Genomic DNA, 18,122 nt, shown 5'->3' with positions numbered 1-18,122 from the left:
TTTTCATGTGGCAGTTCATTTATCATATGCTATGGCCAAAGGTATATTTTGCAGTTTTTAAACAGCCTAAGCAACACCAGGTTTACAAGGAAAAACGGGAACATTATAAACTCTGACTTGAAGGCAATTTTCCTCCTTCAATCATTTACTACCAAGGCTTTGGCTGGGTTTCTGTGTGTTTTATGTTTGTGTGGAACCACCTAAAGATCCTGTAAAACATTTCAAGGCTGCAAGCAACTTTGTATTATAATAATAATACAGAATACATTTTTTCTGACTTTACGAGGAAGGAATTTGGGGAGGAATAATCATTTAATTTATCTGCATAAAATTAATGCTCAAGTGAAGATGTCAGCAAGCAGAATAATGTTTTTTCATTCAAACAAGAAAACTACAATGACATGATTCTGCAATCATTGTGGATCTGGAAACTTTATTGCTAATCCTCCACTGTAGAACAGCATAGAGAGGGGACAATCTGCAGGAGAGAAGCAACAAGGAAGAGGTTAGTTGACCCACTCCTATCTGCTCATTTTCTCCCACAATACACTCCCAGCTGCTTTTCTGTACTTGATATGGCAAATGCATTTCTAGAACCCTTACTAGGCAGTCTCTAGGGAGCCCTGCGGAGAGCAAAAGATTAATCTCTGGATAGGGATGCATTTTCTAGACACTTCAGAATGTTAGGTGTAGGTGAAAGCATAAAAGACAAACAGCCCTAGCTTCCTGGGTCTAGGATTCCTTCCTGCTATGGAGATGTTCACTCCCTTGAATGTTTTATGCCTAGAATAGGATGGGAGTTGGCTTTCCACATCTCTGTCCCTCAGGTCTTGAACAGATATAAAGAAACAGTCAGCATTTGCACATAACGTGAAACAGGAGGTTGATGAACCCATGGTTTCAATTCTAAACTGTAAATTGCATTGCAGACGTTTGACCAACTGTGGTCCGGCAACCTCCACTTTCAGAAGAGGTGAGCCCCTCCCTCCTCCTGGTCTGCTTAGGTCAATCCCAGAAAGCTCTGTAGCACTTGTGTCACCAGACTGTGGGCAAAGTGCCAACATGTCACAAGAGCAGCTGTGATAGGCCACAATCTTGAAGGAGCGTGCAGAGCGTGATTGTGCCTTTTCAGAATGGTCCACCCAGCCTCGGCATGGAAAGGGCATTTAAATCCCTTTAAATGCCATGCCAGCACTTCTTCTGACAGCGATTGCACCACCCACCTCCGAAGACCCCCACAACAAGACTGTCCTGCACAATGATTTGGGGGCGGCTGGGGGGGCACTATTTTCCTGTTACTCAGGAAAGGGGATATGATGACTTCCTAGAAGGTGATATGTATATGAGGGAGGACAAAGGATCCCGGGGAGTGGGGGTGTCTATCCCACCATGACCTTGGATGCTCTTGTGAGGGCTCACCCCAGCAAAGTAGTCCATGAAGACCAAACCACACTCTTGCTCCCCTGGCAGCTTGCTGCCAGTGGACTAGTATTCTCATGAGAAGGCCAGTCTACTGGAGAGGACCATTGGGTTAGACACCCTCAGTCCCATCAGACTTTGTGCTCATGAGCTAAGCTATCCACTCTTTCTGGTAAAAGATAGAATTTTTTTCACAGCAACTCCCTTCTCCCCGGGAAGCCTTGCAAGGACCCAGAAAAGTCTGTGATGTTCCATGTGTCAGAGCCTAGCCATATGTGTGGACACCGGGTGAAGGGAAGGATTTTTGAACCCATTCAGAATTCCCAGGTTCAAATTGGCATTGTGCCATAGGCAGCTCTGCCACCAGGGGCAATTGCGGGAGAGGAGAGCCCTGATTTCCAGCAACCACAGGAAAGTGGGATCGTGGTTTGGGGGCACAAGCAAGGGTGCCCATGACCACATGGGCAGATGGACTGGCAGGGGGCATGCTTTGACAGCTACCTGGCAGCAGTTGCCAAGACAGGGAGATCAGTTACTGGGGTATCCGTCCCTGTGGCTTTCCTGTATAGAGCAACCTGGCTGGATATAAAGCCCCATGGCCTGATATTCTCATAAGAGAGCTGTATATGGGAGAAAGAGTTATTTTGTCTTCACACATTGTTAGAGTTTCTGCCCAACACCTCTGTCCCCACAGATAGTTCTTCTCATGAGTTGTGAAGGGGTGTCACAATGGCCTTACGCTCTCATGTGTGGGCAGTCCACTGGGGATCAGCATCCGTCATAAATGTTGAATCTCTCCTTTCACTGGGGCACTGCTTATCCTGCAGACCAACTCTTATCACGAGTAAGCCTAGGGACCGCACAGGTATCCCCAAGGGGAAGGGACTGGGGCCCCCTTCCACAATGTTTTTGTGTGTGGGGGGGGAAATCTGCCTGTTAACAATCCCTGGTAAGGCTGCCTTATAAACCCTGCCCCCACCCCACCAGTGGTTTCTCTCCCTGCGCTCTAATGGGGTGCCTAGCTGATGTTGCCACATAGAGTGTTTCGGATTGCAAAGATACATGATTGTTGCTTTATTCTCGGGAGCAAAGCACTTTGTGCCTGTCCTGTCATCCCATACCTTTCCCCTCGTGCTTGCCAGGAGGGAGGAGCAAGGGACAGAGTGGGAAGAGGGAATGCCCCTCTGTGATTTTGCCACTTGGAGGCTGACAAGCTTGGAATGGGATGTAGCGGCCTCCATATTGAAGAGCAACTGCACTGATGGATCAGAGACAGGAGGGGCGGGGCTGGTACTCAGAGAGGCGGCCAGTGAGGTGCCACAGGCATGGAGCGGGTATGATCCTGGGTGGGTCTGCACCACCATCTCTATAATTGCAGTTTCAAAAACTACATGGAACTGCAGTTATGGACCTGTCCGCATTTGGACGTAACACATCAGCAGCCAAACCTCTGGCCTTGGTGGCAAGTTCGAGTTTGGGGAGGCAAACCACAGGTCGCTTTCACTGCAAAACCATGGTTGCACACAATCAGACGTAACAGAGTTCCAAACTCTGCCCCATGTAACTCCAGTTTTGCGATATGTCCGAAATCGACCAGCAGTTATAGGCTGCTGTTTCCTCCTAGGCCTCAGCTTTTTCCTCTACCTGAAGGCCCCTGAGCTGCAGTTACTCCTGGTATCATGCAGAGAGCCTGACTGCTCACACCCATCATACCACTACAATAGCCTCCTTTAATGCTGTGGCACACCCATTTGGGTGGGGTTCTGATCAGCTGAAGCAACCTATTTCCAAGTGAAACTTATTGACTGCCTTTACACATAATGAGACTGGCTGCACGTGCTTCCTCTTTCTCATGAAGGACAGCTGTAGCAGCCAACCAGATATATAGATCGGAAGGAGCTTCCTACCAGTTAGAAACAGTGGCAGCCTTCAGATGACAGAGTGAGCCTATTCCCATGATCATTGGAAAGTGGTTTTTTCAGTGATTGTTTGAACCACTGGGGACCATGCAGCCCCTGTTCCCCGCAGCCCCCACCCGCTCCATGATGGAGCTGGTAGTCATGTGGGTGGCCAATACCTCTCAGAGCCTTACCGGGGTAAGGCACTTCACACTAATCGTGTGAAGTGCCTCATTGCCACTTTATAAAAGGAGTTATTGCCTGTGAAAGCAAAGAGCAACTGAGGGTGACAATTCAGGTTTTGACCTGAAACCTTGGGTTGCTTTTTGGACAGAACTGAGGGTTCCCGAATTTGGACAACCAGAAACTCCCCTATCTCTGGCATGTTTGTCTGAGGTTTGGCGTGATGTCCGAAGGCGGCCATTAGGTCATACCTGATTCTCAGCAACTCTTCTTGGAGGCTCTGGATTCTGCTGGAGCTTCTCTTTGTCTTCATAGGTTCAGGAAACTACCGTGCAAGCTTCTCCCCGCCCCCAGGAAGGAACATAGGAAGGAACATAAAAAGCTGCCATATACTGAGTCAGACCATTGGTCTATCTAGCTCAGTATTTTCTTCACAGACTGGCAGCAGCTTCTCCAAGGTTGCAGGCACTAATCTCTCTCAGCCCTATCTTGGAGAAGCCAGAGAGGGAACCTGGAACCTAGATGCTCTTCTCAGAGCAGCTCCACCCCTTAAGGGAAATATCTTACAGTGCTCACTCTTCTAGTCTCCCATTCAAATGCAACCAGGGCAGACCCTGCTTAGCTAAGGGGACAAGTCATGCTTGCTACCACAAGACCAGATCTCCTCTGCTAAGACCAGCTCTCCTATATTTTCTTCATTTATGTTAAGAACACATAGAGGCTCTACACATGATCCGTGTGTAGAGCCTGCAGGGCGGCTGCAGGGACCCCACAGTTAAAGGGGGCGTACTTGCTGAGGTTTGCTGCCGGGAGCTGTGTGTCTCCCATGGCAGCAAATGACACCCTTAGGACTTGGCTCCCTTAGCCCGCTTTCCCGTGGTCATGAGAATAGCCTCATAGAGATCTTCCTTAATCCACAGGTTTTTAGTACACATACTCAATGACCAGGGTTGATTTAAGAACTTTGGCTTGTTCTGAGTGACCTTTACCATGAATGTTATACAGTTTTAAATAATGATAATAAATTTTATTTTCTCAACATATAGTGGTATTATCGAGGCCTTACTATACAATGCATGTTGGGGGGTGGGGGGGAATGTAAAATTTAAATTATAATTTGTTCTCTGTGGAGAAAAGTGTAGTAGGGACTGAATTATTTTCCAGCCTATTTATGGTTGATGTTTTGACATTTTTCACTGACAGCTGCCAAAACATATTGAATATTTCACTTTTTTTTAGGAAGCAGTAATTAAAAATGTGTTTAATACATTATACAGATGATTGCAAATAATTGCTCCAAAGTCAGGTGTTTATTTTAGCTCCAGTGCATAAGGGCTGACAAAATATCACCTAAATGGAGCATGAGCTGTAAAAGGTTGGCTGAATAAGATCCTTTCTTCTTCTTCTTCTTCTTCTTCTTCTTCTTCTTCTTTAACTGGCTTTGTACTTTGAACCTTGGCTCCCTTTGAAGTTGATGGCTAAATTCCAATTGCCTTTAATGGGATTAGGATTATAGTAGTAATAAACAGGCAACTTGATACACATAAAGGGGTGGAGACTTAGGCTTGCAGTAGCAAGCATGAATTATCCCCTTTGCTAAGTAAGGTTTGACTTGGTTTGCATTTGGATAGATGACTACATGTGAACACCATAAAATATCAGCTGATTGTGCCGTAGTTTAGTGGTAGAGCTTCTGCTTTGCATGCCGATGGCCCCAGGTTCAATCCCTGGCATCCTGGTAGGGCTAGGAAAGACTCCTGCCTCAAACCTTGGAAAGCCACTACCTGTCAGTGTAGACAATACTAAGGTAGGTGGACCAATGGTCTGACTCAGTTCCCATGTTCCTACCTTGGACTGGAGTCCTACCCACACTTACTTGGGAGTAAGTTTAATTGAACTAAGTAGGACTGGCATCTGAGCAGATTGCCAGAGGAGAATTCTCTTGTTCTGGATAGTGATCCTCCTTCCGTTGAGCCACTCAAGGCTGCTTGTTTAGGAGCTAAAAGAATGCTTTGCATCTGTCATCACAGCAGAGGATTCTGAGCATATACCTGTGCCTGTACCTGTTCTGAGCATATATCTGTGCAAAAAATAACTGAGCACATGAGCCAAACAACCACCAGGGTTTTACTTCCAGCTCTAAAAACAGTTGCCAAAAAACAACTTGCTCAGGCATTAAAAGATGTCAGTGCTGCACTTGCAGAAATAACCAAGAATTTGCAAGAAACAAACCAACTAATGTACAGTGCAGCAACAATAATAACAACACAAGATCTCAAATATAAGATCAATGGATCTGTAAAAAAAGAAAGTAGTACATCACCTAAATGGAAGATTAGATTAGAAAATAAAATCACCAGACTTAGATCAGATGCTAGTAAATTGAAAGATATGAAAGACAAGAAGCTGAAGAATGAAAACACCAAACAGTATCTGATCCAAAAATACCACCTAGATTCAAGGAAAATTAGAGAAGTCCGGGAAATAATAAAGCAGCAAATAACAGCAATGTCAAAGAAGATTAGCAGATACGAAGCCAGAACTACACAACACAGGCAGAATCTCCAATTCCAGTCAAATCAGAGATGTTTCTACCAAAGCATAGAAGGAAAAACTGCAAGAAACATAGAAACACCAAATAAAGAAGAAACAGTGCAATTCTGAGGGAAATTATGGGACAATCCAATAGATTATAATAAAAAAGTAGGCTGGATGAAAGAGGTCAAAAATGTAACCAACAAATGCAAGATCTAATAATAACAAAATTAATAAATGAAAGAGCAAAGAAAATTAAAATTTGGACTACGCGAGGCGACGATGAACTGCATGGCTTTTGGCTTAAACACCTAACAAGCCTTCATAAAGAACTATCAAAACAGTTCAATCACATTTTGCAAGGAGGTGATATTGAACAATAGCTAAAAACTGGGAAAACTCATCTCATCATGAAACACCCAGCAAAAGGGACAGTTCCAAGTAATTATAGACTGATCACCTGCCTGCCAACCATGTTCAAATTATTAACTGGAATAATAGCAGATGAAGTGATGCAACACTTATTAACTAACAAACAGCTTCCAGTTGAACAGAAAGGAAATTGCGCGAACACCAGAGGCACAAAAGACCAGCTGCTGATTGACAAAATGGTTTTAGAAAATTGCAAGAGAAGAAAACCAAATCTAAGTGTTGCATGGATTGACTACAAGAAAGCCTTTGATTCATTGCCTCATACATGGATATTAAAACGTTTAGAAACAACTGGTGTCAGCAAAAACATCCAGATATTTATTTAAAAAAGCAATGAGCATGTGGAGTAGACAGTTAACAATCAATGGCCCCTGCTAACTGGGCAAAGAGGCACCTTTTACCTTGGTGATTCTCTTTATTTAGCAGGGGGAGAGTAACTGGCCGTATCCAACCCCAGCACAGTACTTCCACTGACTGTTGCTGGTGTCTATCATGTTTCATTTTAGAATGTGAGCCCTTTGGGGATGGGCAGCCATCTTATTTATTTATTGTTTCTCTGTGTAAACTGCCCTAAGCCATTTTTGGAAGGGAGGTATAGAGATTGAAATAATAATAATAATAATAATAATAATAATAATAATTAATAATAATGGCGAGACACTTGGACAGCTCAGCATTTTCAGAGGCATTTACCAAGGGGACTCACTATCCCCTCTGTTGTTTGTAATCGCCATGACCCCACTTTCACAAATACTAAACAAAACAGGCCTCGGATACCAAACATCTAAAACATCAAGTCAAATCAACCATCTGCTGTACATGGACGATCTGAAGTTGTATGGAAAGTCCCAGTCAGAAGTCAAATCACTGCTAAACACTGTCCGTATATTCAGAAGCGATATAGCAATGGAGTTTGGACTAGACAAGTGTGCTGCATTAATAATGAACAGAGGAAAAATAAGAAAAACAGAAGGAATAGAACTGCCCAATGGAAGCAACATCAAGAACCTGGAAGAGAAAGAACATTACAGATACTTGCGCATTCTCCAGGCTGATAACATCGCATACACTGAAGTTAAAAGAAAAATTGGAAGTGAATACATCCGGAGAGTTAGAAAAATCCTCAAGTCCAAACTCAATGGCAGGAACACCATAAAAGCCATAAACACCTGGGCTATACCTGTTATCAGATACACTGCAGGAATCATAGACTGGACCCAGGCAGAGCTAGAGATGCTAGATCATAAGACCAGGTTCTTGATGTTGCTTCCATTGGGCAGTTCTATTCCTTCTGTTTTTGTTATTTTTCCTCTGTTCATTATTAATTCAGCACCCTTGTCTAGTCCAAACTCTATTGCTATATCACTACTGAATATACAGACTGTTTTTAGCAGTGATTCAATTTCTGACTGGGACTTTCCATACAACTTCAGATCGTCCATGTACAGCAGATGGTTGATTTTCCTTGATGTTTTAGATGTTTGGTATCCGAGGCCTGTTTTGTTGAGTATTTGTGAAAGTGGGGTCATGGCGATTACAAACAACAGAGGGGCCACAGAGGGGCCAACACCATAGGGGCCACAGAAATAACCATCAGCCAATTACAAAAAGCAGCTTTACTGGGAACAGCCTATATTCTGTGACAATATCTATAACAGCAACAACATTGACAATACAATTCAGCCATCCTAGGTCCTTGGGAAGGACTCGATGTCTGGATAAAACGAACCAGTCAATAACACCTGTCTGACTGTGTAAATAAATAATAATAATGGTGATTCAGTTGACATAGTATATTTGGACTTCCAAAAAACCTTTGACAAAGTTGCTCATCAAAGGCTCTTGAGAAAACCTAGCAGTCAGATAAGGGGACAGGTTCATGTGTGGATTGGTAACTGGTTGAAGGACAGGAAACAGAGGGTAGGTGTAAATGGACAGTTCTCTAAATGGTGGGAAGTAAGAAGTGGGCTCCCCAGGGATCTGTACTGGGACCAGTACTTTTTAATTTATTCATAAATGACCTAGAAATTAGGGCAAGCAGAGAAGTAGCCAAATTTGTGGATGACAAAAAACTCTTTAGGATAGTGAAATCCAAAACAGATTGTGAGGAGCTCCAAAAGGCGCTTTCCAAACTGGGGGAGTGGGCAGCAAAATGGCAGATGCAGTTCAATGTTAGCAAGTGTAAAGTGATGCATATTGGGACCAAAAAATCCCCCCAATCTCACATATATGCTGATGAGGTCTGAGCTTCAGTAAAGGATGTGCATGAAATTAATTTTGCATTTTGTTTTGAGTTCAAAACGAAACACAAAATGGCCAAAAGTTTCATTTAAACAGCGGTCTAATTGGCTGTTTGAATGAAACAAAACTCAAAATATTCCGAATGTTTTGGCCATAGGGAACAATGGGGAAACTCAAAACACCTCATTGTTCTTTACGAGTAGTTCCTAGGGACATCAACGTGGGTGGTGTGATAGGGCATAAAGGCTGATACCTACCACCCAAACCACAAAAGAAATGGGCAAGCCGATGGTTTTTATCAAATGTTTAACCTTCCCCCAACCCCCCCCCCCTATAATCCTATAGGGCTAATATCTATTTTTTAGATATTGCCCTTTTATCTCAAACCAGGATAGGTCTCAGTCGTGCTTTGACCTCCTTAGGTAAGTATACTGAGAAGGATGCTTTAGAGATCAATTATTCTAAGACCAAGATAATGGTGTTTTCAAAGCACCCCAAAATCTTTAAATGGACAATAAATGGGCATAGTATTGAAAAGGTTAAAGGTTTTTAAGTATTTGGGGGTAGTATTCCACCACACTGGAACACGTAAAACTGATCTTGATTATATTTCCCAAGGAGCTCAACAAATGGCAAATATGATTAAGTCCTTCTATTACTCTAGGGGTGCCTTTTTCGTACCAGCGGCTATAAGATTGTTGAAGGCCAAGATATATCCCCAACTTCTTTATGGGGCGCAGATTGGTCCTCTTGAAAATTTCTCTCAGCTTGAAACAGTACAAACCAAATTCCTGAGGGCTGTTTTTCAGGAACCGAGGGGTACAGCAAATGCCATCCTTCATAGGGAAGCAGGGGTCACTACTCTGAAAGCAAACATATGGTTTTGCATAATTAAATTTTGGTTAAGCCTGGTCTTCTTTCTGGCTGCTGTTGCCCCTTTAGTGTTATCAGACAGTTTTGTTTCCAAATGGAAATCATCTCTGAAATTAAAATTGCATAACTTGGGCACGTCTCAAGAAGATCTTATTTGGCGAGGATTAGAGCAGGCGCTTTGCTTTGTGAAGCAACAGCTCCGAGATATAGATTTGCAGGAGGAGTCCACACAGTTACCCAAGGGAATTTATTTAGGTTCTCAAACTTTTAACTATAAACCGACTGACTATTTAGACCAGATCTTGGTACCAAAGTTTAGGAGATTTCTGACCCTCACGCAATTGAACGTTCTCCCTTTGGCAGTACTTGATGGTAAATTCAAACGACTTCCTTACAATCAGCGCTGTGTCCCTGTGGCTCAGGGGATCTAGAGTCTATCACCCAGGTTATTCTTTATTGCCAGTTTTATAAGGACGCTCGCACCAAATTTATTGCTCCTATTTTAGCCATTTATCCTGGTCACACAGACCAATTTTATTTGGAAATTATACTGGCCAATTTTAAACCTGTAATTTCAGATAATGTGGCAAAGTTCTGTTTTGTGGCGTCGAAGCTCCATAGAGACTGTATTGGTAATTTGAATAGTTTGTGATTTTGTAGACCTTTGAAATTTTTGAATTTTCATATTAATGCTATTAATTGTTATTGTTTGTTAATCTGGTCTGTGACCACAATAAACATAGTTCCTATAGGGCTTTTGGGGAAAGGTTAAAATTTTGTTAAAAACAGCCCGCTTGCCCATTTCTTTTGTGGGTTGGGTGGTAGATAGGACCTAGCATGCCCTACCACCCAACCTACTTTAGTGTCCCTAGGAGCTACCCATGGGGGACAATGGGGTGTTTCATATTTCCCCATTGTTCCCTATGGCCAGAACAAGCTGCACTCTCAGAATGCACTGCACACAAGTTTTTCATTGCAATTTGCAATGCATTTAGCAACTCTGCCTTGAAAAACACTGCAGAAGCACACAGTAGAAGGGAAGCTGTCTCTCCCAACACAGAACACACATTTCAAACACAGTCCAAAAATGGCCAAAAACTAATCAATCAGTGACCCAGAATCCACTGCTAGCCACAGCGCCTCCACTGCATTAACATCATTGGCACAAGTTGCTCTCTCGTGCACAATTATGACTTCTTATGTTACTTCCTAGCATTGCAACAGCTGCCACAGCAGTATCCTTAGCAGCAATCACAGCCATAAGTTCAACTACAGCAACTTCAGCCACTTTTTGACTGAGTACACCTTGCAATGCAGAGAAGACCAGAGCAGTGCTTGAAGCACAAGATAGGCTCAAGGCCAGCCATGGAGCTCATTACAGCAATTACCAAGAAATATTACACACACACACGCACACAGAGAGCTGCCATGTCTATATCTCACCACAACACGATCTCACAAATGAAAAAACCACAACTCACAGCAGGCAGGCAGGCACCCAGGTTCTGTCTGTCAATCTGAGATCCAGCAAAACTAGGTAGTTATAGCAGCAATAGCACAGCATATTATACTAAGTTCTGAGAAAAGAAAACCACAAAAAATCCTGATGTATCCTCTTCAAGAGAGGCATATTGTCTTTCTCTGCCTCCCAGTCCCTTTAAATAGGTTTTGAAATGCCATCTTTTTTTCTCCCTCCCTCCTCCTTTCCCTCAGCCAATGGGGACACAGTTGCCCATGACAACACTTGATTTGTATGGTAACAAGCCAACCAACTACTGTAATGCACTCTATGTGGGGCTGGCTTTGTACATAGTACAGAAACTACAATTGGTACAGAATGCGGCAGCCAAACTGGTCTCTGGGTTTACCCAAAGGGACCATATAACACCGATTCTAAAAGAACTGCACTGGCTGCTGATAGGTTTCCAAATGAAATACAAAGTGCTAGTTATTACCTATAAGGCCCTTAATGGCTTAGGTCCAGGGTATTTAAAAGAGCGCCTTCTCTGTCGTGAACCCTGTTGCCTTTTAAGATTATCTGGAGAGGTCCAATTATGGGTGCTGCAGACTCATTTGATGACAACTCAGGACCGGGCCTTTTCAGTGGCTGTCCCAGGGCTTTGGAATGTGCTCCCTGCTGAAATAAGAGCATCTCCTCTGTTTGCTTTTAGGAGGACCCTGAAGACATACCTGTTTCCCCAGGCCTTCAACTGAGAGCCGATTTTTAAATTTTAATGTGTTTTTATCTATGATTTGTATCTTTTTATGAATTTTAAATGTGTTATATTTTATGTTTTAATTCTGTATACCACCTAGAGATTTGTATACTAGGTGGTATATAAATTCGATAGATAGATAGATAGATAGATAGATAGATAGATAGATAGATAGATAGATAGATTTAGAGGGTGTTTTGTTTTAAGCTCGAAACACTCGAAACAGCCCATTTTGAGTCGAAATATTTCAACACTGAAACATTCTGCACGTTCCTGCTGTTGGTGACTGACCAGAAGAGAGATCTTGGAGTCATGATCAATGAGACAGCTCACTGAAAGCATCGACACAACGTGTGGCAGCTGTGAAAAAGGCCAATTTCATGCTTGGAATCATTAGGCAAGTGATTGAAAATAAAACTGCCAATATCATAATGCCCATACAGAAATCTATGGGGTGGCCACATCTGGAGTTCTTTGAGAGTGTCATGTGGTTAAAGGGTGGTCACCATTCCTCAAACAGGACATTAAAGAACTGGAGAAGGTGCAGAGGATGGTCATCATGGGCCTGGAGTGCCTTCCTTATGAGATAAGGCTACAACACTTGGGGCTGTTTTTTTAAAGAAAAAAGATGACTGAGGGGCAGCATTATAGAGGTATATAAAATTATGCATGATGTAGAGAGAAAATTGTTTCTCCCTCTCACATAACACTAGAACCAGTGATCATCCCATGAAACTGATTACCAAGAAGTTTAGTGCTGACAAAAGGAAATACTTTTTCACACAATGCATAATTAACCTATGGAATTCTCTGCCACAAGATGTGGTGAAAGCCACCAGCCTGGATGGCTTTAAAAGGGTTTAGATAAATTCATGGAAGAGAGGCCTGGTCTGAGGGCTTTAGGCCACCTCCAGTCTAAGAGGCAAGATGCCTAAATACCAGTTGCAGGGAAATAGCAGTAGGAGAGAGGGCATGCCCTCAGCTCTTCCCTGTAGGCTTCCCAGAGGCATCTGGTGGGCCACTGTGTGAAACAGTTTGCTGGACTAGATGAGCCTTGGGCCTGATCCTGTTCTTATGTTCTTAGAAGCAATACTGCCTGTTCAGTTCTCAGGAGATTTCACTCTCTAGGCATTTTTTCTGGTCTGGTTAGGCCTGGAGTTCTGTTCTGCAAAGTGGGTTAAGGAAGGAAGGAAGAGACCTTGACATAATATACATTACTACATGGGGAAATGCTTGTGTTTGAAAAGGAGCCTGGCAAATATTGAAATTCTGAAAGCTTTAAGGTTCTATCCGAGACAATATGTATGTATCTATACATATAAAACTATCTCTTGTTTAAAGTAAGCTAAATGTAGAAAGCATGGTTACCAGAAAGGATGATTTCACTCCCAGATACTTTTTCTTTCATGCGCTTAAGTAGCTCAGAGTAGATCTTTAATCATGATGAATTCCAGACAGAGCATGGGTCTTAAAGAAGGGGGAAATGCTAAATAGATTCTCAGAGCATTCACACTTGTGGCTCTTGCTGTTTCAGCTTTGATGCTTGCTAAGCTAAATCCCAACCTTTGATTAAGTAAAAGAGCATTGATCCCTGATAGATTTTGATTAAGGTTACTTTTAGCCGGTTCTCCAATAGAAGTAGGTATATAAGTGCCCAACCTTGCAAATGTCCCATTTCTGCAAACTATTCTGCTTGGCCATGTTTGTGCCATGTATTTACTCTGCTTTCAGAAATGATGCTAGCACTAGCTTTTTCCTTCTTTGTATTTTTAAAATATGGTTTTATTTAAAACTTATTTACAAGTTCTTTGCCACTGAGATGGCACCCAAAGTAATATTCACTTGACAAGACCTTTTCAATTGTGGCACCCAGGTTAAGGAAATCTTTGCCTTATGCAACAGGCCTGCCTTTTTAACTGTTGGGCTTTCAATGCACGTTGAAAACGTTTTAGTTTTGCCAGGCATTTGAACTAAGGTGATGGTATCTTTACCATCATGAACTTGGTAACCATCTTACTTATGTATTATTTATTTTTCTATGTAAACCGCTTTGAGAATTTTGTTGAAGAGCCGTATATAAATATTTGTTGTTGTAGTAGTAGTAGTATCCTGTACTGCGTGTTCAGTCTGGGGGGCTCAGTTGTTGTTTTAGTTTCTCGTATTGTATGATGATTTATTGCTGTTTGCTTGATTCTTATATTTCTTTAAAACTGGCTTGAAAGCCTTGGGGCCCTTGTTAGGCAAAAGGTGGATATAAATGGCTAGATAATTAAATATATTCATATTAATTTCATTTCATTATGGTTGCCCCAGGGTTTTGGAACATGCTCCCTGCTGAAATAAGAGCTTCTCCTTCTCTGTTTGCTTTTAGGAGGACCCTGAAGACATACCTGTTTTCCCAGACCTTTAACCGAGATTCGATTTTTAAATTTTAATGTGTTTTTATCTATGATTTTTTAATCTTTTTATGAATTTTAAATGGGTTATATTTTATGTTTTAATTCTGAACACTGCCTAGAGATTTTTATACTAGGCAGTATATACATTCAATAAATAAATAAATGAATAATAAATTTATAGCTTCTCTTTCCTCCACAGAATTCAAGATGGTATACATGGACTCCTAGCTGATATCTTATCCTGACCACTGGCCAGTGTCAGTGTCAAACCCACCACCAGAAAATCAGCAAGAAAATAGTCACATATGCTACTGCTGGCAGGCACTCCACAGCGTGGGTCCAAGAAAAGCCAGGAGTGTTGAACAGTCCAACTGCATTGTCCTTTGCTTATGCAAGTAGCTGCTATAATGAGAGGCTCTGTTCCTTAGCAGAGAGACAAAGGTATTTAGTACTATTTGACCTAGGGGTGTGTGTGTGTGTGTGTGTGTGTGTGTGTGTGTGTGTGTGTGTGTGTGTGTACTGTGTGCAGCCTTGGTGGCTGATTCAATTCTGAAGCAATTCAGCTTGATTCAACCACTGAAGCTTTGATTTGGATGGTATCCAGCACCATCAGTTTAGTTTGAATTGAAGCAGTCCTGGCTAAATTGAGCCAATTTACTTCTGAAGGAATTTGGTCACCTTGGACCCTCTCCCATGCCTCGCTACCCACCCTGGACTCTGTAGGTATTTGCCAGCAAAGGCACAAGTCAGACTGGCCCCCTTTTTACTTTGCCAGAGCAAGGTGAGGGAGCGGCATCTTCAATGACTTCTCTTTTAAAATGAAACCCAGAAGACCACCTTCTTCTTTCGGTCGTCTTCCCCTGCAATTCTGGGGGGAAAGCAGGATTTCCTAGAATTGTATTATTTCCCAGGGCTGCTGCAATGTCCACAGTCCTGGAAAAGACTACAGTTTCTAGGAAACCCTATGTTTCCGTCTGAAACTGCAGGAGAAATGGAGGCAATGTCTTCTGGATTATTTTTTTAAAAGAAGCCATTGCTCCCTCACCTTGCTCTGGCAAAATAAATGTAAAGCCGGCCTGTCTCCTGCTTGTGCTGGTAAGTACCTACATGGGTTGGAGTAGTATCAAGGCTGAAAAGAAGGAGGGGGACAGCTCCAGCCCCAAACTGAAGCAATCAAGTTGATTTGGACTGAATCAAAGCAGGAGCCCCCACTGAAGCCCAAATTGAACCGGAGACCCTCTGAAGCACTACCGTAACACCTAAATTGAATTGGGGCTATTTTGCACAGCCCTATCTATCTATCTATCTATCTATCTATCTATCTATCTATCTATCTATCTATCTATCTTCCTGTCTATGCTGGTTTGCACCTTACAGCCTCAAAGCAGCCAACATTGAATTAAAAACAACACACAGTAAAAAGCATTCAAAGCCACATTATTTATATAGTACCATGTACGATAGATGAGAGGAGAGATCCTGTCTCCAATGGGCTCATAAACTAAATATAGAGACACAGGAGACAATCAGTGAAGAGAAAGGGAGTGGGGGCAAGGTCAACAGAGGGAGAATATATGATGATTTCATGTGCATTTGTAGGACTAGAAGGTTATATACCGAATCCTAATGCCAACACCCCACCCGCAAAACTGACAAATGATCTAAGAAACCAGAGAAGAAGAAAACCCCTTCATTTTAGCCCCAAAGGAAGATAAAACAGATGTGTTTTCAAAAGAAAGCATCAGATCAGAAGGGATTGGGCAGCACAAACCTTCCAGGGGAGGAGACCTTGGAGGTGTTGGTGTTTTTTTCTTCTTATTTGGGGGATGGGGCCATAGCTTAGTAATAGAACATCTGCTTTGCATACAGAAGGTCCCAGGTCCTTTCCCTGGCATCTCCAGGTAAGGCTGGGAAAGACTCCTGCCTGAGAACTTAGAGAGCTGCTGCCAGTCAGTGTAGACTAGGCCTGCTCAACTTAGCCACCCACCCCCCAGCTACTTTTGGACTACAACTCCCATAATCTCCAGCCACAGTGGCCAACAGCCAGGGATTATGGGAGCTGTAGGCCAACATCTGCAGGAGGGCAGCAGTTGAGCAGCCCTGGTGTAGATAATACTGACTAGATGGACCAATGGTATGGCTCGGTATAAGGCAGCTTCCTTTGCTGCTGTGAGGAAATTCCAGAGTCAGGGTGCCACATGGAGAAGCCCTGCTCCACTTTCTCATGGCCTGTGCCTGCCTACCAAACTTCAGTAGGCCATGGCATGTGTTGCAGAGCCCCCTCCAAGATTCAGACAGGTGGGTAGCATCAAATGGGATCAGCTATTCCTTAAGATATCTAGGCAGAATTTAAAGAAAGAAAAATGCACAGGGAGATATAGCTGGGAGGATGCATTCTCTGACGCATGCTGCTCCCAGACCAGTTGGGGATTCACAGATGATTGCTCTCATTACCTACACCCTGGCTAGTGACCCAACGAGATAGGGCCAACATTAGACCCAGGCCCTGACACTAGACCAAAGCCTTAAAAAGTCCTAGAGCTGGGGACACTGAAGCAGCACCCTCCAAACCCACCCTCATTGAGGAGCTGAGCTCTCCCACATTTCTCATTACCCGATGTCCCCACTTAGCACTGGCAGCAGGCTATGCAAGATCAGAGAGAGGAGGAATTCTAGACTCCAGATTAGAGGCCTTTAAGGCTTCTACTCTTTTGGCAGAGAGGTGGAACTCAGAGGTATTTAAGAGCTCAGTCGACTTCTTACTGCTATCAAATTAACTTGTCCCATGGAGCTGTCCGTGGTGCTGCAACTCACTTTGATGCCTTCTGGACTTCATGGATGCCTGTCCACAGGACAGGATAATCTCCTGTGCTTTGAACCAGGCCAGGATGCTAATAGGAACCTGAGGTGAATGCACTTACAATCACATGAGTGCATCATTTGTGCAGACCTTTCTCACCTGGTTGGTATTCTTCCTGCCAGCCAGATGCCAGTTGCCAGTGTGTGATATAATTCTTACACTTGAAAGATGTAGCAGCATTGTATAGTGCAGGGGTGCACAGCTTCGGCCCTCCTGAAGATGTTGACTTACAATTCCCATAATTACTGACTATTGGCCACTGTGGCTGGAGATAATTATAGTCCAAAAACAGCTTGAGGGCAAAAGTTGTGCACCTCTGGTATAGTGCCATGGGAAATGGCTCTCACATCACTGTGGGTATGTGAAAGAGAAACTCTTGGTAATTACTGTGAAGAGAGAACCACTGAAGCAGTTTAAGCGGTACAAGATAGTGATCCTGGATTCGACTGGCTTGGTGTGTACAAGAAGGATGTAGATCCTTGACCAAGTTCGTTATCTAGCTTTCATATCATTGGGCAGCAGCTGAAAGCCCAGAGCCTATAGTGAAGCCCACTGCTGATTCCTAGACTATCTCTGTGCCCACAGCCCTTGGACAGAGGCAGTAGAGTAACACTTTCAAGGCCTACCTCATTAGGAGGGTGCCCACAGAGGCAGTTTGTCAAAGTCCCCCCCAAACCTGGAGTCAGCCATGTCCTTGACAACAAAATGAACCATGTCTAAGAGACAGCACATGTAGAAACTCGCTACAAATAAGTGTTTACTTCATGGCAAGGTAAAATGGGACAGATCTGAACATGTGTAGGGAAAGTGTAATCAAAACTAAGTCTTATCAAATGGCAGATTTGGGCTTTTAAAAAAAAGCCTTCTTCACATTGTTCATTTTTTCCTGTAACAGCAATGAACATTAGCCACAACATAACATATTTATAAACAAATTGCTCAACACAATTAAAGTGTTTTTATAAAGAGTGCATTATCTTTTCAGCATTACCAAGACAGAATACAGGTCAACTGGCAGACTAATTTGACATTATCTCCAGTATCCCAAGCAGATAAGGGAGTTTCC

This window comes from Hemicordylus capensis, chromosome 2, assembly GCF_027244095.1.
Source record: "Hemicordylus capensis ecotype Gifberg chromosome 2, rHemCap1.1.pri, whole genome shotgun sequence".
In the NCBI taxonomy this organism is placed as follows: Eukaryota; Metazoa; Chordata; class Lepidosauria; order Squamata; family Cordylidae; genus Hemicordylus; species Hemicordylus capensis.
The sequence above is the reverse complement of the archived record's forward strand: the minus strand, read 5'-3'. Positions refer to the sequence as shown.